The sequence below is a fragment of the Cydia strobilella genome, chromosome 15, assembly GCF_947568885.1.
Source record: "Cydia strobilella chromosome 15, ilCydStro3.1, whole genome shotgun sequence".
NCBI classification, from domain to species: domain Eukaryota; kingdom Metazoa; phylum Arthropoda; class Insecta; order Lepidoptera; family Tortricidae; genus Cydia; species Cydia strobilella.
The window spans coordinates 14101613-14127277 of record NC_086055.1 but is presented as its reverse complement, the minus strand read 5'-3'; the positions used below and the strand labels follow the sequence as shown (position 1 = coordinate 14127277).

At 37.7% G+C, this 25665-nt stretch overlaps 1 protein-coding gene across 2 annotated transcripts in view; it reads right to left on the bottom strand.

Moving 5' to 3' along the window:
* The window catches only part of LOC134747627 (1-phosphatidylinositol 4,5-bisphosphate phosphodiesterase), a 130730-nt gene extending 105662 nt beyond the window's left edge, over window positions 1-25068 (bottom strand). For both annotated transcript variants that reach the window (XM_063682231.1, XM_063682229.1), the window contains exon 1: window positions 24891-25068. The gene's annotated coding sequence lies outside the window, so the exon portion shown is untranslated. The remainder of the gene's footprint in view (window positions 1-24890) is intronic.
* Window positions 25069-25665: the final 597 nt, after the last annotated feature.

Here is a 25665-nt window from a genome sequence, read left to right as displayed (position 1 = left end):
TAAGTTTTGACCCTCTTTTTGTATTTTTTTTTCGAGTCACAATCATTTTGATTGGGAGAATCTATATTGAAACTGCAGACATTAACATACATACCTACAGCAACAAAGCCTAGTAAACAACACGGAATCTGTATATTACCGATGCCCCTGGATTACCCACGGTTTGTGACAATACGGATATTGTTCAAATGTTCATTGTTCATATTCTGCTTCGTAAATAATAAATGAACGGGCATTTTTGACTGTGACGATTCGTGAAAAAATCCATGCGATTCAAGGTTAAAATTGATGTGAAAATTTATTAATGTTCTAATGTCGTCTGCCTCGCCGAAAGCTGCTCGTAGAAATTCTCGGCAACAAACCGACCCTATCATGCCGGCTGTACACTCTCGGCGAGACACCCCGAGACAGACCGAGAACGAGAGTGTACATGATGCTCCCTTCTCGTCTCGTCTCGCGCTTCTCCGATTAGATCGGAGCGGTGCCGAGACTCTCGGCGAGAGGTCTCGGCCGAGAGTGTACAGCCGGCATCAGAAAAAGTTTGAGTTTGACGAGACGAAAAGGAAGCAATACGTATTATTATGTACACACTCGTCCTCGGTCTGTCTCGGAGTCTTTCGGCGAGTGTGTACTACAGCCGGCGTAAAAAATATAGGAGAATATGTCCCACTTCAATCTCTACGATAACTTTAAGGATGACCCTACCCAACGGTCAGGGTCCGGGACTCCGGTTCAAGACGATCCATCACCAGACAGAAAACGAAGTGTCGGACGCTGAATCATCCTTAAAGGCACCAAAAAAATCTTATTAAGCCATACAAAACAACTCACAAAATATAAATAAGCAAATTCATTTATGTAAATCGCATTATAAATACAAAACGTTACATAGGTCTATCCAATACCGAAAAAAAATGTCATTTAAAAACTAACAAAAATCCTTACATTTTAAACTTCATCATCATTGGCCTTATCGTCTATTGCAGACAATTTATGGTGTAACACCGGAGAGACACCGTTTTTGATGGCTAAAATATATATATTATTATTACAACAAAACACCTAAAAATACACAACAACTCACAAACACACAACAAACTACTTTAAAAAATGTTATCGAGTCGCCAAAATACTTGAGTTAAACCGCAAAATGATTTTAAGGTTAGTCACGACAATGAAAATTCGAATACAAAATACGCTGTTCTCAATTCTACAGTTCTGCTATTTTAAATAGTAACTTGACAACAAACTCTTCGTCCATTCATTTTATTCATTCACTTTAAGGAAATTCTGCGGAGCGTCTGTGGAAAACGGCGGGAACGCGAACCAATCAATCAAAGTTGAGCCGGGGACTTAAAAACAGAATAGAGAATAGTGAATTTAGGGGGCTATAGCACAAAATAAGAATGTAACGATTTTTTTAAAGAAGAGATAGGTATAGATATTTACTTCCCAAGGAACCAAGGACTTATTGTATTAGACAGGTATACAGGCAGTTAAAAGCGAAGCTTACAAAATACCACAGGCCTAATAACACCACTTTTTACCCTGTAAAAGAAAAATAATTAATACAGTATCCTGATTCAAATTATTTTAAATGTACTTTTTACAAGCTTTTTATTAACTTGCAATATATAATGAAGCTGAAAATTTACATAAATGTGCAAGACAATGCAATATTTTGGTACCATCGAGCTGATCTGATGATGGAGTTTTTAGAATTGTCTCGATGAGTATTAGTTGCCTGTGGAAAAAAAGTACAGTCAGCGATAAAAGCTTGTGCCAAAAATCAAATTTTAGCAAAAAAATTATTTGCGTAGGATAGACAATGACCTACCTTCCTTTGAGTTGTGAATGTGTGCGCGTGACGCGTAAACACGAGGGAAAACACAATTGTGTTCAGCTATCTCTGACAATCTTTTAACTCTATGGAGTCAATAATGGGGGCAGAATGCCAGTCACTAGGTCAAGAATGCCTTGATAGTTGTAGCGCCGAACTTCAAAGAAAACACGAGGCGCGAAACATGGCGGTTTCTGAATTTATGACAACACTAAATCCCGCTCTAATGAGAAGCTACATCAATTTGTAAATATAGATAGCCTTGTGGATTCAATGTTTAGGCCAAATTCTTTGGCTGGATAGAGCGATCAATATGATTTTTTCGATACCACGATAGTGGCAAAGAAACGCTCTAAGGCGTAAAAATCATTTGAGAAAATTTATACTATAAATAGCGCCTCGCGGTGGCAAAGAAAGCTGTATGCAACATGTTTACTACATGAGAGTACGTTTTAAGCAAGGCGGTTTTCGGTCGCTAGTGCTAAGGGTTGTCAACGTCAACGCTTTTTGTTAATTGTGATATCAAATACAATGATATCTGGAATAGTCATTGTCGGGTAAAAATTGCTGGAAAATGAGTATGAAATTATACTTTGGCAATCCAGGTTTGTCACTAGGAAAAGGCGGAAGATTTAAATAATGCAGGCGCGAAGGATCGCTCTCCCATACAAATTTTGAATTTCGCGCCTTTTGGTACTGACAAAGTTGGTTTGCCAGAGTATAAAAATAAAACTGCACAGATTAAAAAACTAATATTTTTTGTACGTGAAGAAGAAAACATCGGTGAAAAAAATACTGAAAATTTTTGGTTAGCCCAAAACAAAGTCGTCGTGCTACAGTATAGAAAGAAGAGCTAAATTTGTTTTACTGGTTGTTTGATTCGTTTTGATGTCTACATACCCTCGTTGTCTATTCTCTGAAATGGCAAAATTACAAACAAGTGAGAATGAATTTTTTTTTTCTTTTTGTGACAAGTTCACAACGCCAAGTCGCACTTAACTATTGCATAACGCGAGTCTTTATGCTTAAGTAGGGCGCTGCAAGTGGTTACACAAAGGAGCCGTTTAAATGGCTATCGCTATATACTGGAGTTGTATATAGTGGAGCCTGCCACAGGAGCAAAAGTAGGGCTCCAATTGGGTCACACAACCAATTGTCATCTTCCTCGCGTTGTCTTAGCTTTTTGTTACGGTTCATCGCAGGCACTTGTTTACTGCGACTACCACCTGACTTCCAGCGAGCGAAAACCAGGCGTTTTCCTTCCCCGAAAAGCGACTGGTGCCTAAATAATCTAAATATCAAATGATAGTACGATAATCGTACATAAGTTCCGAAAAACTCAATAGGTACTATGAGCCAGGGTTTGAAACACGCGACCTCCGGATTAAAAGTCGCACGACCTCACCTCTAGGCTACCAACGCGTATAAAGTATAAACACACAGGACAATTATTGTTATTGTCACATTGTGTTTTATAATCTGTGTCACGATCTTCCTGGCGTTGTCCCGGCCTTTTATCCCGGCTCATGGGAGCCTGGGGTCCGCTTGGCAACTAATCTATAAAAATTGGCGTAACCGCTGGTTTTATTATCTGTCAATTTGACCCACCACTCCCGGTGCATTCGGTAGACGTGTCCCGCCCAATCCCACTTGAGCTTGGCGGCCTTCACACCCGCATCTCATCATCATCATTAACTTAAGTTGTTCTCTTGTCGGTGGAGTCACTTCCAGCTTTCCCTATCCTGCGCCAGCTCTGACTTTTTGATACGACACGACCCCTACTTTTTCTATCACTTGATCTAAAAAGCTGCGTCTGGATTTTCCTCTACCCCGCTTGCTTCCTATCGCCTATCCCCCTGCACCCTGCACCCGCATCTACGATACCAGTTTTGGAACGCAGTTCGGTGCGAACAATTAGGCACAAAAAGTGTCTGCGAACTGATATATGTGCCTGACTCCAGACAGTTATGACGGACCGATTAGTTATAAGCGGATAATCCAGTAATACCATTACAGTAATCAGCGACGATAAGGCCAATCGTTAAGGTGCATTAGGCTGATGGGAGGATGGGTTGTATCACGCGATCTCAAGGAAGACCAGTGCAAATAAACGATTCTATCATGAAGGCCAATTGAAACTTACCTTTGACTTGACATCAAAATGATGTAACTGTTTGTTCTCATTCGCCCCAATACTTGTACGGACAGGTACGAGCGATAATTATGCACACGCGAATGATAACTATTTAATCGCGGATAAGTTCGACTTTGTACCTCTATTTCTGCTAATTTTATCTAAACGTGTGATGTGTGATTACATCATTTAAATTATTTTGATGTCAAGTGTACGTTAGAATTTGCCTTATTTATGGAAGTTATGGATAGTGATGTTTGGCAATTCAAGTTAAGGCACAAACGCTCAGAATTCCCCTTTTTGAATCTAATCAACTAAGTACCCTTCGCTTGGTCGGGTCTCAATACGGATGTGCAAGTTTCAAAAGTTTCCAAAAAGTTGGAAAGGTTCTAGGAAAATTTCGGAGATTACGCAGGAAACAAAGGAGACTATAGTTTTGTAAATGGCAAATTTTGATTCCCATACAAAAATATGTACTTCGCAATTTTGGAAATTTTCCGACAGCGCATCAGTATATTAGAAGTATAAGACGATGGGTAAATAACAACTAAACTACCTTCTTAAGCAAATTACTATTATTTTGATATCAACGTATAAAAATCGGAAATCTATATCTAATTACATGAAAGTAATAAGCGCTTATCAGAATTTTTGCATCAATAACAAATATTTATTCAATCAATCTTTATGTAGAATGGCTCCATCGATACTGTCGATGATTTCGCCAACGTCAAAGTGGGATCCACGTGGGATCGAGTTATACATATTTCTTCAATCTTGATGTAAATCAGCCAGTGTACGGTAAAAGTATAAATAATACAATTATGGCCTCTAGGGCTCTATCCAGTTAGAGGTAGAAATACCAAATGCTCTTAGAGCACGACGTTGTTCGGTAGTTGTGATATTATGAGCTCTTGTATAGCGATAGCGACTATACAAGGGCCACGTGGAGCTACTTGGCGTTGACGCCAAAACGGTGGATAAGCTCGTATCTAGATTAATTCTTCATTATCCGCACACGTCTTCATTAGTTTACTGCATAATAAGCTATTAGTATTACACTTCAAACAACGTTAATGAGCAAAAACAAAAAATTAATCCCGACTCGATGTCGCCAAGATGGCGGTCGTCAAGCAACTCCAACTGGAATTCAAGACCAAAAAATCTACGACAGATACGTCACTGTCAAGTGTCAAAGTCACTTATGTCACTGTCAAGTAAACATTTCAGGTTTCGCCAACCTTTTTGCAATATGCTTCATCAGTGCATCACTATTGATAAATAAGGTTTTTTTGTCAAAAATATGGTACAAATTTTTATATTTCACTTCTTCTTCGACCCAAACCGCCCCTAAATCGTCTTACGCAATAAATGAATGGCACCTTATGCCGCGGCATGATTTGAGACATTTAAGTCAGCATGTTTAAAATGTAAACGATGTATTAGTACACGGACAGTCGGACACAGCAAAATTTGTTGTCAACACAATAACAACACATGAACACAATGTTTTTTGATCCATTATAAACCATCGTAAAACATGCCAGTAAAGCATTCGCCATAAAGTAAAGCTAGTCGTACGCAAGGGTGCGTTTAACGGTAGCAATGACCTTCGGAGATGAAAATAATAGTAGATTGTTTACCAAGGGACAAAAGGCACCCATTTCTGTCGAGGTAGTTTGGCGCTCAAACGCCAATAGAGTGAAATAGTGCCTTTCACCCGAGTTAAACACTACTTTTCATTTCGAACACGAGGAAAGTAATACATGTCGCATTTAAAAAAAAACGGCTAAGTATGAACTTCAGTACTCTTGTGACTTGACTCGTACTGATACTGAGACGCACGGGCAGAAAAATTAAGTGTTCCTTCCACTGCTGGGACATTCCCTTGAGACATCTCTTTTCCTAAATTCGACTCTGTGCATGCATTGGTCGTTTAATTGGTTATAGGCAGATGTTTTTATTTGTATGTATCAGGGTTTCTTACTTCTTTTACCTTCATTGTATTGGTTTATATGATCCTCGTAAAAAACAAACTTCAGTTAATAGATAGACAAATTTTAATAGACAAAAACTCAATTCCCCATTTATTTATTTTTTATTTTTATTTATTTAATAAAATACAGAGTATTCATACAATAATCATAGCCCCGCAAAACTCAATAATGAGTTTAACTGTGGGGTCATCAGTCTCTAATTAAATATGTACTTAACTTAATTTTATAGTAGTGCAATTACTACAAAATATTGAGGTAGTGTATTTTTAACATAGATTTAAATTTAGACTTCTTATTTTCACATCTTATGGCTTCGGGCAAACTATTAAGCAAATATGGTATTCTTTTCCTAAGGGTTCTATCCCCGTAGTAGTTATTAATTCTAGGAACGCATAGTTTGCAACTTGCACTTCTAACGGTTCCTATTTAGTATTCCGTGTCCGTGCAATAATTGCATTTGCTCGCAAAGTTCGCTTTCAATGGCGCATTCACTGCCTCGAAGTTCTAAAAAGTTACGTTAATTTACATAGACGGGGCACTTCTTTAGTTCCTTACAACTACGGATGTTAAGTTACTAACATCAATAGTTGTCTAGACTTAGTATCCTTCCATTTCTGACAGATTACAAAAATATATATATCTCTGTATGTAAATCCATTAGGTATAAAGAGTGTGTGTAGGTACACACATACCCCTCAGTGTCAAATTTGGCAACCGGGAGATTATGGATGGTATAGAAAAGGATGCCAATCTCTTATGGCAGAATTGTTGCAAAAGTGACCGCTTTCAGCTTTAAATAATAGTTCCTAATCTCTCCGGTGGCGCTAGTTAGGGTCTGGGACATGAGTATAACATGAACCAACAAATAACCCGACCAAATTACGTAGGTTGTTTTTGGTAGTATTTCGGTGTATGGTGCGGTAATTACTGTTTTTTGATGGACACTTTTCATACATAGAGATTTGGCTCCTTTATATAGTCTCCATGCGGGAGATAGTTAGGTATAGAGATATTTAACTATGGTGACAATAAAAGTCGATGATTGCTCAACATGTTTCGATTAATTTCGATTAATACTTTGACCAAACGCCATTAAAACGAGTAACTTACATAAGTCACTGGATCTCTACATTGCCCTTAATAGACTTAAACACTTTACGCGTTAAAACAAAAAAAATATTAGCATTTCATTTTCTATTCTTTTGAAGTGAAACTTCTTATTCGTAAATACGACCATGTCTCCTCTTTCCGCTCTAAACTTGGCTGGTTTCCTATACGTGTTCGTCGCAATATTCGCAAGCTTTGCACCCTGTTTTCCGTCATTAATGATCCTCAATCTCCCGTATATCTGAAATCTTTCTTCAACTACTATGGTGTTTCTCGTGTCCGTCAACTTCGCTCTTCTGGCAACCTTTCTTTGTCCATACCATCTCACCGAACAGGTTACGTGTCCAATTCTTTCTCCATTCAGGTGACGCCTTTGGAATAGTCTCCCTTTTAAAATTAGACAGTGTCCGAATAGATTTGCATTTAAAAAATCCTCATGTGAGTACTTTGCTGTTTGCTGACAGAATGATACATTCTTAGGCCAGGATTACACTTGTAAGTTTTACCAATGAGGATATAATAAAATAGAGCGGTACTGTCATAGTAAATATTGTAACCACTTTAAATTCACTGCCATCTATCGACATACTTTAAAACAAAAAATTAAGATTTATAAAAATACGTTAAAATGTATTTAAATATGGATAAATGATTTTTTTATTTGCATTAATTATTTTTATATGATATTGACCCATGTTCTTTTACTGGTATGCGTTAAAACTATAAATAACAAACGAAACAGTCAACGCCCTCTATACGAGAGTAGGCCAAAACTAGTGGCGCCATCTTATCGAGAATCAAATTTTCGTGATTTTCGAGGCACGTTTTTTCCTTAGACTGTATCCATCTATTACGGAGTTATATCTATCTTTGGTTTTACTTACGTAAGTAGGGACACAGCTATACTACAGAGTACAGAATGAGATATGAATATCGTTATCTCATTCTAGCAAATAGCTTTGTCCCTACTTACGTAAGTAAAACTTACAAGTGTAATCCTGGCCATAGTGTTTCTGTTTTGTAAGTTTCGTCTGTTATCTTATGTATTTTTATGTATGTATTTATATGAATATTATTTTATCCGATATATGTATGTGTCTATGCGTATGCATTATTGAAGTATGTCACTTCTATACAGGGTGTCCTTAGCCATTGGATAAAGCCGAAATGTACATAAGCCGGTGTAGCGGTTACGAAGAAATTAACAAATTACGATTTTTTACTTTGGAGCAGCCTGTATGTGTTAATAGCTCCTGAGGTAATAAATAGTATGAAACCTTCTTCGACCTTATTGATTATCTTTTTAGGGTTCCGTACCCAAAGGGTAAAAACGGGACCCTATTACTAAGACTCCGCTGTCCGTCTGTCTGTCTGTCACCAGGCTGTATCTCATGATCCGTGATAGCTATAATGAAATTTTCACAGTTAATGTATTTCTGTTGCCGCTATAACAACAAATACTAAAAGGTACGGAACCCTCGGTGCGCGAGTCCGACTCGCACTTGGCCGGTTTTTGGATTTGACGTGGTCACATTTATTTATTTATGACATTCATTAGATTCTGACTTTTGACTAACGTCATCATTGCCGCATATTTTCGAACAAGATGTCAAAACTTAACTTACATACAAACATAAATATTTAAAATACATAATTGTCTTTTGTCAATAACCAAGCATTGCGATACAGTGGGGAAATGCCGCCAGCATCCTTGGTACAATGCCTCAAGGGCCTATTTTAGATTTAAGCTAGTTATTAATTTCGTTTACGTAGTATCACTGTATATATCTTACCAATAATTAACTACTGCTTAAAGGTCTCGTTTAACTTGCCCCGTAAACAAGTCTGGCAGTCAATAGTCGAACAAAAAATATACCCTCATATATTCCTATTACTAACCAATTAAATCTAAACCTTACGTTAAGACCATTAGGGTCGATTCTTAGTTTTATTCTTGTATTTAATTTTAGTTCACATGAAAATGCAATTGCTTATTGTTAAACATTATCATAAGTGCTTGCTTATTGCGTTATTTGTAAATAATTACTTTAAGTTAGCTATTTATAAGTTGTCTTATAAGTGAAATTTCTGTAATTTCTTAGACAATAAATTTCTTTAAACCGAAACCGAAAAATACTGCCAATGATTAATACAGCATGTTTCTTTTTGTTGTCGATCATTGGAATTAATTTTTGTTTGAAAAATTATTTTTTTATCTTTTATTCTAATTAAAAAAATATTAACGTTAGAGCATTCCTGAGAAGTAACCCTAGGTGGGATTTCAGGGTTTGTCCAATGGCTAAGGTCACCCTGTATATGTACTCAATGTAATCATAATGTTGCACCGCCTACAAATTCTCTGCTTTGCCCAAAGGTTGACTTGTAGAGAATGCCTAATAGCATTAAGACCGCCTTTTATACGATTGTATTTTCTTTTGTGTAGTTCCGTCACTAGGCCGCTCCGATATATCTGATGGCGACTGTACAATCAGCGAAAAACTATATTTTCAATTCAATTCAAGTAATTTATTTCAGAATAAAAAAATATAGGAAGGGAAAATCGCATTTACCGCCTCGAATCTGATTTGCATGCGGCACAGACAATAGACTTGCCGCCATGACACCTTTCATGCTGTCAGTTTGTATCGTTTGTATTGTCCCTGTTACAACTTGTTACAGATACACTGACTGAGCTTCATACGAAGTTACTGAAGTTAGAACATATATTAATGACAACGTTGGAGGTTTTACTGCTTGAAAGCGCTCTTAAGTGCGAATAACTAAAAATATGCGAGAAAAATTGACGTCTATCTACACTACACTACATCTCCTCGCACTTATATATTTTGTTATCTATAGGAAGATATTTTAAAAGTTGAAATTGACCTCAAGTAGAGTCTGTGCGGAAAGAGAAGAGTATTGGGCCATACATTCCACGACTCCGTGAATATCTTTTAAACTAGACTCAGCTTGAGACTCGAGATATTATGTTTAAACTCGAGTCTTTTTATTTACTGTTAAACTTAGACTGAAGCCGAATCTCCTGTAGAAGCGAGTATTTTCTAGAATACTTGGCAAAAAAATATGTGAGTGAAACCGCAAAGTTAGCTAAGTTAAGGATGACTCACGTTAGACCGGGCCGTGACCGGGCCGGACCGTCCGGTGCTTACTTTTCCATAACATGGCAGGTGATCACGTGATGCTTTCCATAGAAAACGAAGCGCCGGAAGCTCCGGCCCGGACACGGCCCGGTCTAACGTGAGTCATCCTTAACTGACATACTTAAGGATGACTCACGTTAGACCGGGCCGTGTCCGTGCCACGATAGCTTAAATTCGATTCTAGAATACTATTTTTTTTTAATATGAAAATATTAATTTATAATGGTATGAGTTTTGAGGATATTATCTACACAAACTGGAATTAATTTCTATAGAAATGCTTTCCTTTGTCATAATCTAACTATACCAACTGAACTGGGTAACGTCGGAGAAAACAAGCAATTAATCTGATAGTCATTAGCACCTAGCATCTAATAGAGATGTTATAAGTTATAAGGACACCTAGGTCTCAAGGCACTTGTGGCCTAGGCTTAGCATTGAGACGAAGCGGGCGTGAATACATATCGTTAGATTCATATCTGGGGGCATTACTTATTACCAGATAAACCAAAACTCTCGGGATATGATGTCAATAGTAGACTTATTATGCGCAAAAAAAATTCAATATCTAAAAAACCCCGATTTTGTCACTGACTCAGTCACTCACTCACTGATGATCATCAAAACCTTTAGGGTACTTCCTGAAGTCCTAGGAAGCTGAAATTAGGTATGTAAGATGGTCTTGGTACACAAACAACAAAAAAATTCTAAACCTTGAAATTTTTACCCCTAAGGGGGTGAAAAGGAGGGTGGAATTTTGTATGGGGGATCAATAACCGCTGAACCGATTTAGTTGAGATTTGATATGTAGATAGTTTTTGTTATGGGGAAGGATATAGAATAGTTTTCAACTCCAAAATCACCCCGCAAGGGTGAAAAGGGGCTGAAAAAGGGCGTTGGGGGGGGGAAGGGGGTTTAAGTTTGTAAGGGGAATCAGTACAAAGCAGATTGTATAAAAAATGCCCCCAGATACGTATTTCTGAATTTTTTATAGTAAATTAAATTAAATGTATTTTTAAATATTATATTATTACCGGGCGAGTGGGATAGCGAACGCCGGCGAGGGCCGGGTTAGAGAAGAAGAAATAATGCGACGATGATAAGTCGAGAAACGGTTGATGTGCCCGATATAATTCTCATTTAACCCTTTAAATTTAGGAGATGGAAGAAATTAATTTATATGTATAGCTCCAGTTTATATAACAAACGAAATAGAGCTAAACTAATTTTGTGTGAAAAACTTAAATTCGCTGTATTTTTTATGGTATCTGAAGCTACAAAAACTAATTACTGGACTAGATATACCTTATTCTATTGTAAGTACAAAGTTTAAGAGCAATCTAGCTAGCCGTTTTAAATTTAAAATGAGAGCGTAACTCCGTTTGTATGGAGAACCGAGCTTGCTGGGGACTTAAATATAGCTTCGATGTAACCGCCATGAATTGTTAAACGCAACGTGTCTGGTTTCGTACATGCACCGGTACACGGTGTATAAATAATGTCGCTCCACCATAAAACTAGAGCTTACCTACAAATTTATAAGGTTTTTATGTGTTGGTTACGGTTTTCAGGTAACCTGACGACCCTGACGTGCCCAGTTGGATTTAGATTCATAGAATTCAAGTTTAGGGACGTCGTAAGAACTCAATTTACATTGCTATTTTTGTCATAAGTAGTAGTTGTTCTCTCATTTTTATACAAATTTATGCCATAAAATAATTACGGTTTTTTATATCTAGGGTATTTTTCTTCAAGTTCGGTGCGCCCTCTGCTTAAACTTTAAGAATGTCGAGCTATTCGACTTAATAATGCGTGAGTGAACCGTTTTAAAATAATTTTAATATGTACAGAATATGCATCCACTTTCGAGTTTACGAATGTTCGTGTTTGGCCCTCTGTTCAGGAAGGGATCTGTAGGTATAGCATCCCTGTTATAAGGATATCACGATCGTGTGAATATCGACGAGAGGATGACTCACGTTAGACCGGGCCGTCTCCGGGCCGGAGCTTCCGGCGCTTACTTTTCTATGACATGACAGGTGATCACGTGATGTTTTCCATAAAAAACGAAGCGCCTGAAGCTCCGGCCCGGACACGGCCCGGTCTAACGTGAGTCATCCTTTGGAGTGGCCGGTATCGCGCTGCAGCCAATCTCGACAAATAGGTTATGTTCGTGGTTATGGTACAACACTACTTGCACAGAAACTGCACTTTATAGTGGGACCGCCGAGCGATTAACGCCGATTAATTTAAATTATGTATGTCCCCCCTACGATGATTAGATTAGATATTTATTCTCATAATATGAAATTACATTATAAATTATGCTAGACTAATCTACATACGTAAACACTGATGGATACAGATTGAAATCGTTTCAAATCTTTAAAGCATAGAATTAAATCCACTTTCGAGCGGACGAATGTTCGCTGATGATGGGGCCTCAAATTACATCCATACCAAATTTCATATAAATCAGTTCAACGATTTAAGTGAAGAAAAGAGGTAATTTTATGTATTAGAGAATTTGGGAAGGGTATCGCCTTGGCCACCGGTGGACTTGGTCACTACCTGATATGACATCCAGGTATTTCAGTATATATACAATTCTAATTATATATACCTCGTTCATACTCAGCTGTCCAACTACTCGTCATCGTTTAGTTCTATTTTTGCCTCCACCGAGATTCGAACCCCTGCCTACCGACGCGTGCCACCCCACTGCTATTTACTGTACTGGTACTGACCCATATATTGCGCATTTACCCCGTAACCGCTGACCCACGAGGGTAAACGTGCCGTGGATGGTTTGCATGGATACTTGCACTTCAATATTAACTGGGCACTAAAGGGAATATAATCGTTGCTACTCCATATAAAAACCGGACAAGTGCGAGTCGGACTCGCCCACCGAGGATTTCGTACTTTTTATTATTGTTTAGTTTAGTTTATTTATCACGTGTACAATTTTCACACAGGTAAAATATACGTACATTTCAGCTTGTACTACTTGTCGTATAATGATCGTTTTTATTTTGTAATAATAATAATAAGAATTAGAATTAAACATCAGTATAAATGAAGTTACAATTAATATTAACAAAACAATGCAAATAGAAATAAATTAAAAACGCTAAAATGACACAATAGTAAAAAATAAAAAATATAAAATAATGTCAATACAATTAAGAACACAAGAAAACAATGTAAATGATGTCAATATTTAAAAAATAAACCGAGGAAAAGGTGGATGGACTGTGTGAAAGATGATATGAAACTAACGCAAGTGAATGATGAGATGACGGGTGACAGAGATGTATGGAAGAAAAAGTTAGCTGCGCCGACCCCAAGTGAATGGGACAAGGGCAAGCGAATGATGAATGAATTTAAAAAATAAATACTAATCCCTTATAGGGATAAGCTCGCCTTTGTACCTAAATTTATATGAATTTCATGTTAACAATTTTTGTTTTGTACAATAAAGTGATTTACTACTACTACTAATTGGTCGGCAACAGAAATACATCATCTGTGAAAATTTCAACTGTCCAGCTATCAAGGTTCATGAGATACAGCCTGTTGACAGACAGACGGACAGCGGAGTCTTAAAATAGAGTCCCGATTTTACCCTTTGGGTACGGAACCCTAATGAACTGCCATCCATAGGGACCATCCCTCGACTCGAGTGGTATAATTAGCTTCTGAATATTATTGTTTAAATGCTTTCATTAGTCACCGGTATTAAATGTAAATACCAAAAGCTCAATCGAACGTAATAAATTATAATTTACCTTTCAAAATTTGTGTTGTGTTGTACAATATTAGAGGCAAAGAGAATCGAGTGTATAGAGGCTTATTGTCATAGTAAATTTTGTGGTCACAGTAAATTTACTGCCATCTTTCGACACAGGATTAAATCTAAAAATGAAAATTAAATAAAAATATAACAAAAAATATATACGTGGATAAATGTTTTTTTTTAGAACGGTATAAGACTCGGTAATATCAAACGGTGTCGCCATCTACACGAGTATAGGCCAACGGTATGGCGCCATCTATTCGAGCATACATTTTTCTTGATTTTCGGAGGTACGTTTTTTTCTTAGACTTTACTTATCTTATACGGAGTTACATTACATATATCTTTGATAGAGGTATTGTATTGTCCTCAGGAAAGCGAGCGTTTCATTGGACAATATTGTGACGTTTTCAACCAAAAGGTACCACATTGTCGCTTGTCGATAAAGTTGATTTCTAATTGAAGTTATATGGAAATAGCGCCTTACTGACAAGCGACAATAAGTACCCTTTTGGTTGAAAATGGCACAATTATAATAGTTAACGATTATCCGGAACGATGTATTATAGTAGTTTCTCTGTTCTATTCTGCACATGTATGTTTAATTGTTTAACATACGGTACATATGTAACGTATGTTATGTACAAACATGACCATTCACGTGTGCACGTGCTCGGATTCCTATTAGATTCTGAATATGATTGTGGGAATGCTTTCGTAAGATCAGTTAGTGTTAGTAGATTCAGTAGATTGTAGATTTACTCTATCAAATAGGAGTTTAAGAGGAAATAAGCATGTTTCCTCTTGTGACTCATAAATATATTGTTTTTATTAAACACTATTAAATAAGGATAACGGTCAGTGAGATAAAATTTAACGCATGTTTACTTTCAAAAGTTTTCAAGAAAGTCTTTTTCCCCTCACTAGCTCGGAAAGCCGTCTATTATCCTTTAAAACAAGCGGGGAAAAACGCATTTTATCCACTAGTGGGGAAAGTAATTTGACCTTGGATGGAGCGTGTTTAAGTAGCTTTACAGATAACAAAACGTAAAACGCTCATAATAATGGTTCGTTCGATATTAATTATCATTAAATAAATGGTTTGAGAATCTAATAAAAAATACCAAATTTAGCTTTATTTAATAATTTTAAGTCATAAACCTTAAAATTCCATAAGAAACGTTAGATTTTTTATAATGATGTTAAATATAATTCTGAACGCACAAGTTGAGTCGATGCAATTTCAAAACGCATCGTTGACATTTCATACGTCAGAACAGAAATGTCAACATTGTCAACACAATTTTTACTGTTCTTCTCACCGACTCACATAAAAATCAGAATTTCTAGTGTTTTCTGTTATAATATCGTAAAAAAATTAGTGATTCCAGTGATGAAGATGATCTAACGCCTGTGGATGTTGCACTTTCCTCGCTATAGTGAGGGGAAAAGTTTTGTGTTACACACGGGTGCAAATGTATTTTACTTCTCGTGTGTTGAAACACTCGCTACGCTCAGGATTCTATTTTAGAACCACTCGCTTCGCTCGTGGTTCAACTATAGAATCCTTTCGCTTGCTCATGTTTCAATTCCACACTCGCGGGTAAAATACAACTTTGCACCCTTGTATAACAAATAACTATTTAGGGTTCCGTACCCAAAGGGTACAAACGGGACCCTATTACAGACTCCGCTGTCCGTCTGTCTCTCATCACCAGGCTGTATCTCATGAACCGTGATAGCTAGACAGTTGAAATTTTCACAGATGGTGTATTTCTTTTGCCGCTATAACAACAAATACTAAAAAAGTATGGAACCCTCGGTGCGCGAGTCCGACTCGCACTTGGCCGGTTTAATTTGCTTTAATAGTTACACATATTGAGCACCAATTATGAAAAAATGCTTAATGGTTAGTCAAATTCGATTATTATACCTGAAAATTAAACTTAAGTTATTTCGTAGACTTTATACGCTCAAGTACTATAAAAGCGTAGAGGCTTCACTAAACCCAAGGTCGCAAGTAGTTGCATCCGCCTTTTAGTTTTATCAAAAGTATTCATTCAAAGGATTGTATATGTGTCAACACCTTTAGAATTCCCAGTTTTCATAAGTCGGCGTGAAGAAGTGGCCCACTGACTATCAGTCCGCCGGACGATATCGGCCTGTCAGTTAAAACAAAAATTTGACAGTTCCGAACAACTGACAGGCCGATATCGTCCGGCGGACTGATAGTCAGTGGGCCCCTTAATATAGGCGGTATTAGACAAAATATTGAGGGTTCAAATCTGCGGCGTAGAGGGCAGGTTTAAAATAATTATAACACTGAATATAGTAAAATACATAAAAATAAATTGAACATATTTTTTTCTTGTATCTCCATGTCACTTCAGTAATCAAATAATACAAAATTTCCAGGGGGGCGATTTTTGAATTTCGATCGCTCGATTTCGTCACTTGAAACATCAAACATTTATTCAGCAAATAGGCCACAGGGGCACTTTTACATGTCAATTTTTACAAACAATAAAATTAACCCAAAATTACAAAAAACAATTACATAAATATAAATGTCAAATTACACAAAAAAAAAAATACAAACAACAGATTGAAGTACTAAATTGTTTAGAGATGTAAAAGTCTCTAGGTGTCAGAGATAAAATGTAGGTATATAATAATAAAAAAGATCATCAAATTATCCAGAGATGTAAAGGGTCTCCAAGACTTGAATTGTTATATAATTAATAAAAAGACAAGATATTAAATCAGACAAACAGACAAGAACCGAATGAAGTGCCTCACGTTAATGCCACTCAAAAGTAAAGTTACATAGGTAAAATGAAGCCCGTGTAAACTTAAACAGACCGGTCTCCACAAACAGCACCCGTTCACGAGTATGACGCGTATCTCAGCCATCGTCTCCCTCAACCTTCATTCGGGAAAGTGGCGACCCGAAAATCGCTGGAAAACGTCGAAAATACCATCCATAGTCGAAATGCTATTTTTTGACATACGAGCGATAGAAATTCGGAATCTAGTGGTATTGGCCACTCGTTTTCAATTCTATTAGTAGAATTTAAAAGCCTAGTAGTGGAGATATTATTGAATTTATTGAACGAAATACACGAAATCGAGCGGTCGAAATTCAAAAATCGGCCCCCTGAAAAGTCACACGCAAAGTGAACTATCGGTCGAGTCAGTTGATAAGTGCACTAATTACGATGTATCAACTTTCAGGGTCAAAAACAAGGTTATAATTAAAACAAATAAATGCCTGTTTTACATCATCAAAAAGCTTGTTTATCGGTCTTTCGAAAGCTGTTACTAGTTGTATAATGTATGAAATTATCCGGATCTGGATCCGGATCCGCGAATCTTCCCATACATTTCAGATCCGTCGTGCAAAGGGTACAACTAACTATGTGCAAGCATATAATTTTCCATCATTTATGGAAACTTTTAAAAGAAATTTTTTAACGGAAGGTTCCACTTACAAAATTCCCGTTCAGATAGGTAAGGGTAAGGGGTTATTATTTGGTGTTCTTAACTGTTGACGACTGGTTTCATTCACCATTTACGCTGCGTCTTACGTAAGCGAACAACTGCGAACGCGAAACGGCGCGGCGCGGCGCGGCGGGCCCACGGCGTTCGCGTTCGCAACGAGATCGCCCACGTAGGTTAGGACACTTCTAGGTATAGGTATATATCAAAGGATTGATTCACACCGCGCCGCGCCGCGCCGCTTCGCGTTCACGTGTTGTTCGCCTACGTAGTACGCTGCGTTACGTCATTCATTGGCGTCTATTTCAAGTGTCATAGAAATCGTAACTAACTGTCAGATGATTTTGCAATAAACGTGCAGAAAAAATACCGAGAACTTTCATGGGAACTGCAATTTTTAAAATTTTCTTTGGCACATTGCTATATGTTCCATAATCATTGGATTTCAACACTGCCGATCCTATAACTGAGTCCACTGATCAACTGCGCCGCGCCGGCCGCTATGTAGGGCACGTAAACAGATTGTCCAAACACGGCGGCCGACGGGTTAACAATCGGTCACCCGTAATTGGTAATTGCTTTTCTATGATATTGGCTTTGGTTTCACGACTAATACTTTCAATTTAGAATTGATAGCAGTGTTGGTCTACTTTTAATCCGCATACATACATACCGCATAGGTACATACCGACCACAATATAAAATAATTTATGACAAATATTTTTTTTTATTTTGGAGCAACGTTTGTCCAGTCCAGATAAAGAAATCATGAACTCATTATTATTCATAACGGCGGGACTTACAGACTGGCAAAAAAGAGTAGAAATTAAAAAGTGGCAACACTGTAGCGTCGTCCCTTTCAAATCAATCTAAGAAAAACGGGATCGGGACGGGAACGGGATAATCGCTTAAAATAAGTTTTAAATTTACCGCCGACGCGACGTTTCGAGGACGGCGTTGTACACGTGGTCTCTCGTGGAATAGGGTCCCGTTTTTACCCTTTGGATACGGAACCCTAAAAATTACTTGTTTTGTGTAAATAAATTAAATAAATATAGTTTCATGATAACATTGATAACATAATTTAATGTCGTAAAAGTTTCGATCGTATTTCTTTTGATTTAACACTCCAATAAGAACCTTTTAATTCAGATTTTCTTCAAAAGCTGATGTTATTTTCCATTTTGGTTAAATGTGACGTTTTCAACCAAAAGGTCCATTGGACCATTGCCGCTTGTCGATAAGGTTGATTTCAAATTAAAGCTTTATGGAAATAGCGCCTTATTGACAACCGACAATAAGTACCCTTTTGATTGAGAATGGCACAAATGTAAACAGTTTCAGTGAAACATGTTAAGATTGTAAATTTTAATGGAAGGGTTGAAATAATTATTTAAGCCCTTATTATTCAAGATTATGCAAATATCTGCATGATACGTCGGTTGTTTAGAGGTAAGTATACATCATTTACAAGGGTTCTTACGTAGGTAAATAAGGACTATTTCTATTTACCTCAGATATGGAAATTAATGAGGTAACATTGTGAAGTTGCGTAATGGCGGTGTTGTGTTTTAGACTTTTAACCATTTTACTCTAGTTTAGTAGTAGGTAGTTTTTAGTTCCGTACCTCAAAAGGAAAAAACGGAACCCTTATAGGATCACTCGTGCGTCTGTCTGTCTGTCTGTCCGTCTGTCACAGCCTATTTTCTCAAAAACTACTGCACCAATTAAGTTGAAATTTGGTATACATATGTAAGTTTGTGACCCAAAGACGAACATGTAACTTAAACAAATGAATTTTAAACGAGGGGGCCACTTTTGGGGGGTAAATGTGAAAATTAAAAAATAAAGTTTTTCAAACTATATCGTGTTACATATCAAATGAAAGAGCTCATTGTGAGAATCTCAAATTTTTTTTTTAAATAATTTTAGAATAAACAATTTAGAAGTTATTCAAGAAAATAGGCAAAAAATTACCATTCCCCCCCCCCCTTTATCTCCGAAACTACTGGGTCTAAAATTTTGAAAAAAATACACAAAATAGATCTTTACCTATAGATTACAGGAAAACCTATTAGAAATGTGCAGTCAAGTGTTAGTCGGGAATACTTAGTTTATGATCCGACCCCTACGGGGTTTTTAAAGACATTTCACTCACGTTTCACATAAAAAATACATTGTTTAAATTGTGTAATGTACGGAACCCTTGGAACGCGCGTACGACTTGCGCTTGGCCGGTTTTTATTTTAGTTTCAAATGTTTTAACCTCATATGGAAATGTTTTCTGGATTAAATCTTTTGCGACCGATTTCACAAATCACGCGCAGGTTATTTAATTTCATAGTTATTGCTTATTCACTTGTAAAGAGCGCCCTTTTTGAACGAGTCAGGGGATCCAATTATCGTGGGATCCAATATCATAAGTATAAGAACGGCTAGTGGGGTTATTCCCATTAGTTACCACCAAGTTGTTACCAGTGGTAAGTTGGTAACTACTGGGAATTTTCTTCCCACATTTTACCAGTGGTACCAAACCGAGTTGGTGGTAACTACTGGAATTTTTTCCCAGTAGTTCCCACTGGTAAAAGGTGGGTTTTTTTTCCCAGTTGTTACCACAAAATTTTTGTTTATTTTACTTTTAAGGCAGTTTACTAAAACACTAAACGACTTTTAATTATTTATTAAAATCCTCTATATTTATACAATACTATTTAAGTATTTATACTGTTTTATTAGTACTGAATTTTAAATTTTTTGTGGTAACTACTGGGAAAGAATAATCCCAGTAGTTCCCACTGGTAACAACTTGGTGGTAACTAGTGGGAATAACCCGACTCGTGTTATTGTTTCGCCGGTAAAGCAATTAATTTGCTCAAGTAGCTTGTTTATCTTCCTTGCCGCCTGTAGGTTAGATTATTAATAGTTCATTGTTATTGATTTTGAACACTTGAACTAGATTAACTCATAGCTTGTAGACTAAGTGCAGTGAATCGTACCACGACTAATTTTATGGCATAAGTAGGATAACGTATAATATATGAAGGGTACACGGAAAGAACATGTCTAGTCACTTTTTACGGAAAATGAGATTTTCATCTCAAAATGTAGAGCTTTTAATGAACTATTTGTTATATCTTTTGCTACCACTGTATAATTATGTAACACAACTTTGTTTTTTAGTTAAAAAAGACTTGGTCACGGAATTACCATACATTTTGCATTGTTCCAAATTTTTAAACTGCGATTACTCAAAATGTTACTAAAGTGACTAGACATGTTCTTTCCGTGTACCCTTCATATGTATTATCACGTTACTACATAGTATAAAACAATAGTTATTTACGATACAAGTGCGGAAAAGAGGAAATTCGAAACGAGTGGCGATAAATTAAAACACGACCGCAGGGAGTGTTTTAAATCGACACGAGTTGCGAATTACCTATTCGCACGTGCCTCGTACAACGTTTTACAGTACATATGGCCCTTTAAACTTTCGACATATGCAAGAAAAGTGCTCTTTTCCGCACTAGTGCAAGAAAGTAGCACCATATGTACTGTAAAGTCTCTTTCCGCTGTCTGTCCGTCCGTCTGTCCCTATGTATGCTTAGATCTTTAAAACTAGGCAACGGATTTTGATGCGGTTTTTTTAATAGATAAGTGATTCAAGAGGAAGGTTTATATGTTAATTAATAATTTGTAAAGGTTTTGCGTAAATTAGTTGAACTACCCGTGCGCAGCCGGTACGGGTCGCCAGTGCCATATAAAAACATATCGTGACAAAAGTTTAGACATCCTCTGAAGATTTCACCCAAAAAAAGTCACTTATTACAAAACCTTTCGTGACCTACTAGCCTCATAACTCGCCCCCATATGCTAGCTACAGCATAACCTACCGCGAGAACCTACCACGAACCACGTTCGACGTGTTGCCTATGTCACACTTACGTACGAATTTACAAGTGCAACAGAGGCAACACAGTGGCGTACCGTGAACTAATCTAGCCGTGGGTGAAATCGCATCCCTTTTCTTTATCGCATCGCCTCGCGCGAGGCCCCCTGGAGCGCGAGGCCGTGGGCGACGGCACAATTTCGAACGTGGTTCGCGGTAGGCCCCCTGCCCAACTCCTAACTTTTAGCTGACTTTTAGTGGTTATTTGAGGTTAAAAAAAAACCTAAAGGACCGCGAGGACCGTGGCTCCGGAGCCGAACGCAGGTCCGTTCCCGAACCCACTACACGGGGCACGGACTTCGACGGGTTCGTGTAGTTCGGACGCTTAGCACTGCCAAGGCTAAGAACACGGACGCACGGGTTGGCGTGTAGCACGGATACCGGGAGCCCTAATTCATACGGGAATCATTCATTCATAAAGCGTGTATGACTAAGCCCAATTTGGCAGAGTTACAATACAAGTAACAACTACATTACAAAACATTGTAATCCTTGTTTACGTCATGTGATGTGCGGCATTCCTTTCCTCATTGACCGTAGCGTCAGCGAAGGTCTCCGTTTTAAAGGATGACTCACGTTAGACCGGGCCGTGACCGGGCCGGAGCTTCCGGCGCTTCGTTTTCTATGGAAAGCATCACGTGATCACCTGTCATGTCATAGAAAAGTAAGCGCCGGAAGCTCCGGCCCGGACACGGCCCGGTCTAACGTGAGTCATCCTTAACTCGGGCATTTTGCTCTCGTATCTCGTATGTCCACTATCTATCTTTTTGTTTCACATTTCATAGGTACAGAAATGACCTAGAGACAGCATAACGAACGATATGGCTATATTTGAGATAATTTGTAGGTTAAATCCACGCTTATCTACTTCTTATCAAACCGGACCATGTTGTCCATGTCCAATTCATGTTTATATATGGACACTAGCAACCCGCCCCGGCTTCGCACGGGTTACACAAAACCTTTACAAATTATACACTAAAACCTTCCCCAAGAATTACTATTGATAGGTGAAAACCGCATCAAAATCCGTTGCGTAGTTTTAAAGATCTAAGCATACATAGGGACAGACAGACAGCGGAAACGCTCTAAGCTGCAAAACTGCATGGCCACTTGATAAATGAATTCCATTTATATTGTTTCCATGCAATGGGGTTGGCCGGTCGAAGTATTTTACAGATGGCGCCAGCGTAGGTTTTCCTGTCAATCCCTAGAATAGTGTAAAATTCTATTTTTATTTATAGGTATGCTGGGTGCTCCTAGCTCTTTAAGCCAAATCTAGGTCAAAACTCTACCGTGTCGGGTCTAGGGAAAACCTAACTATCTATGCAAAACCTTTGACGTTTGGCAACCCCATTTTGCAGCTCGCTGTACATGGAACGGATAGAATATTACATACATTTTGTAAATCAAAATGGACACATCACTGAGAAAGGAAAATTGATCATAGAAGATTAGAGAAGTATGTGCATGACTGTAGCTTCATCTAGCGGCCTTGAGCATTAGTTATTTGACAAATTGCATTTTTGCCACGGCGTGCGCTGTCAGCGCTAGCTCTCCCTCCCCTAACAAATGAGTTTAGCCAAAACTGCCAAAAGAACACATTTCGTACATGGCCAATACCTAGCTTGTGAATTGTTTTTTGGTTTGTTATTTCTCATTTATTTTTACCTACATAGAAAATACAACATACATATAGTTTGAATGGTATTTGCGGCCAGATTTGGGCATTGAATAAAATTATTATTTTGAATAAGAATTCGTAAGCATAAAATCATCTAGATTTTATTTCCGTCAAAATTATACAAATAATTTTGGTCGGAAATAATTCGTATGAGAAATTTTTTAATGAGAATAACTTATTCTTAATCAAATAAATATAATCATGATTTTTTATTCTAAATAATATTCCACGAATAACAATGTAGTCTGGGTACCGTATGAGGTACTTATTACGTATAGGTAGGTACAATTTAGCTGTTCTGGGGGCCTAGCCAAGATGCCAATCGCATGCGCCCCGACAACGAAGCGCTTTCTGTCTCTATCACTCTTACTTATAAGTGCGACAGAGACAGTGTAGCGAACAGCTAAATTGTACATAATGATATGGTTGTCTTAAATTATAATCAAAAATTGGCATCTTGGCTAGGCACCTTGGGTGCAAAGCCAACATGCCAATCGTTTGCGCTACGACAACGAAACGCTATCTCCGTCGCTCTATCGCACTAACATGTAAGAGTGATAGAGAGAGATGACTTTACGGAGCGTTAACGATTGGCATGATGGCTAAGCACCCGGATCGGATGATGGAACCAGATAGTGTATAGCGGAATCTTCAATGGGTACTGTACCTAAACTAAAGTAACAAATATCAAATCAATACGACTTTTAAATAGAGGTGTGATAATCAACTTACAAAATAAAACCCATTGTACTACAAAATTTAACCTAAACATTTTAATTGAATAAAACGTTATTTAGGATAGTCCCAATTCTAGAATAATTATTCCGTTTATTATTCCTCATTTAAAATAAAAGCCACATGATTTATTCACCCTCATTTTATTCTAAAATCACGAGTGCAAGGATGATTCTTATTCAAATCAATTTAAATAAGAATAAAATTTCTGTTATATTCTTATTCTTATTCAAGTTAATTTTTGCCCAACTTCGTGCGGCCTTCTTATGTCTATGTTTATTTTGCTTGTGTTTACTACGTTCGAAATTAGCATAGGTTAGGTACTTACCTATGTAAATAGTGAACTGGTTTTTAATAATTTAAGAAGTAAACTAACATTTGATCTCAAATTAAATTGTCTTGCCATTAGGTGCAGTCGCCATCAGATATATCGGAGCGGCTAGGGTGCTCACAAATATCTGAACACGCCTCTATCCTCTATTGTAAAGGCGTTAGAGACTAGAGTGCGTGTTTAGATATTTTTAAGCACCTTAGCCGCTCCGATGTATCTGATGGTGACTGTACGTATACAATATACATCGACAATATTTATGTCAACTTTGACACTTGACAATAATGTTTTTGGCATGCAAAGTTGACACTTGACAGTGACACTGACATCAAAACATTTGACAATAGTTGCTATGGCGTGTCAAAGGCCAAGCCGTTGCCAGGGGTCGCGAACCTTCACCTCTCGGTTTAAATAAATAGGTGTTTTCATCATGTTTTTCCTCACTCTATCTCTAAACGCCATTACATCGAATGCCGAATGTTTGGACAAAGATATCCTTCAGCTGTTATTTCGAGTACCTATTCGTACTAGCTATAAAGCAATGGAACACACAAACAAACCCTGTATGGAGGTTACTCCAATGCGCTAATATAACTATATTAGCGCATTGAATTGTCGAAACGTGACAGCTAAGATAATTGCCATTAATACTAACCTTATAGGTGAAAACCCACGTTCGCGCGAGCTGTTACACCCACTATTCAACTTTAAACAGTTCTTGTGATGCTAAACAAATGTTATTTCAATGTATTTGGTTGATGTATGGTTTCGCGTTTGGATTTTGCTGCGTCGCAGCGTCGGAGACGTGCGTTCAACGCGGCGTTCTTTCGCAAACTGAACTGACTGAGAACTGAAGAACGGACAGAGAGAAGCGCGCGGGCCGAAGCGCCTCGCGCCTGCGCTCGTGCAACGTGCAAGGTCGTATCCGATCCGGATATGCGATGCGAAGCGAAGTGCTGAAAAATGTCAAAATTGGGCTGTCATTGTAGTTCCTTATCTAGCCGATGGCGCTAGTAGTAGTAGTAGTAAATCACTTTATAGTACAAAAAAAAATTGTTAACATGAAATTCATATAAATTAGTAATAGTTTTATTTATGTTTGTGTAAAAAAAACAAGTTCGAGTCGGACTCGCCCACCGAGGGTTCCGTACTTTTTAGTACTTGTTGAAGCGGTAACAGAAATACATCTGTGAAAATTTCAACAGTCTACTTGTCTAGCTTTCACGGTTCATGAGATACAGCCTGGTGACAGACAGACAGACAGATGAGACTGACGGATAGAAGAGTCTTAGTAAATGGGGTCCCGTTTTTACCCTTTGGGTACGGAACCCTAAAAAAAGTTGCTTCGGACGCATAGATTGACGAATCCAGCAACGTAAAAACTATTAGAATGTATTCAAAAGGTACTTAAATACAAAATACGGTACGTA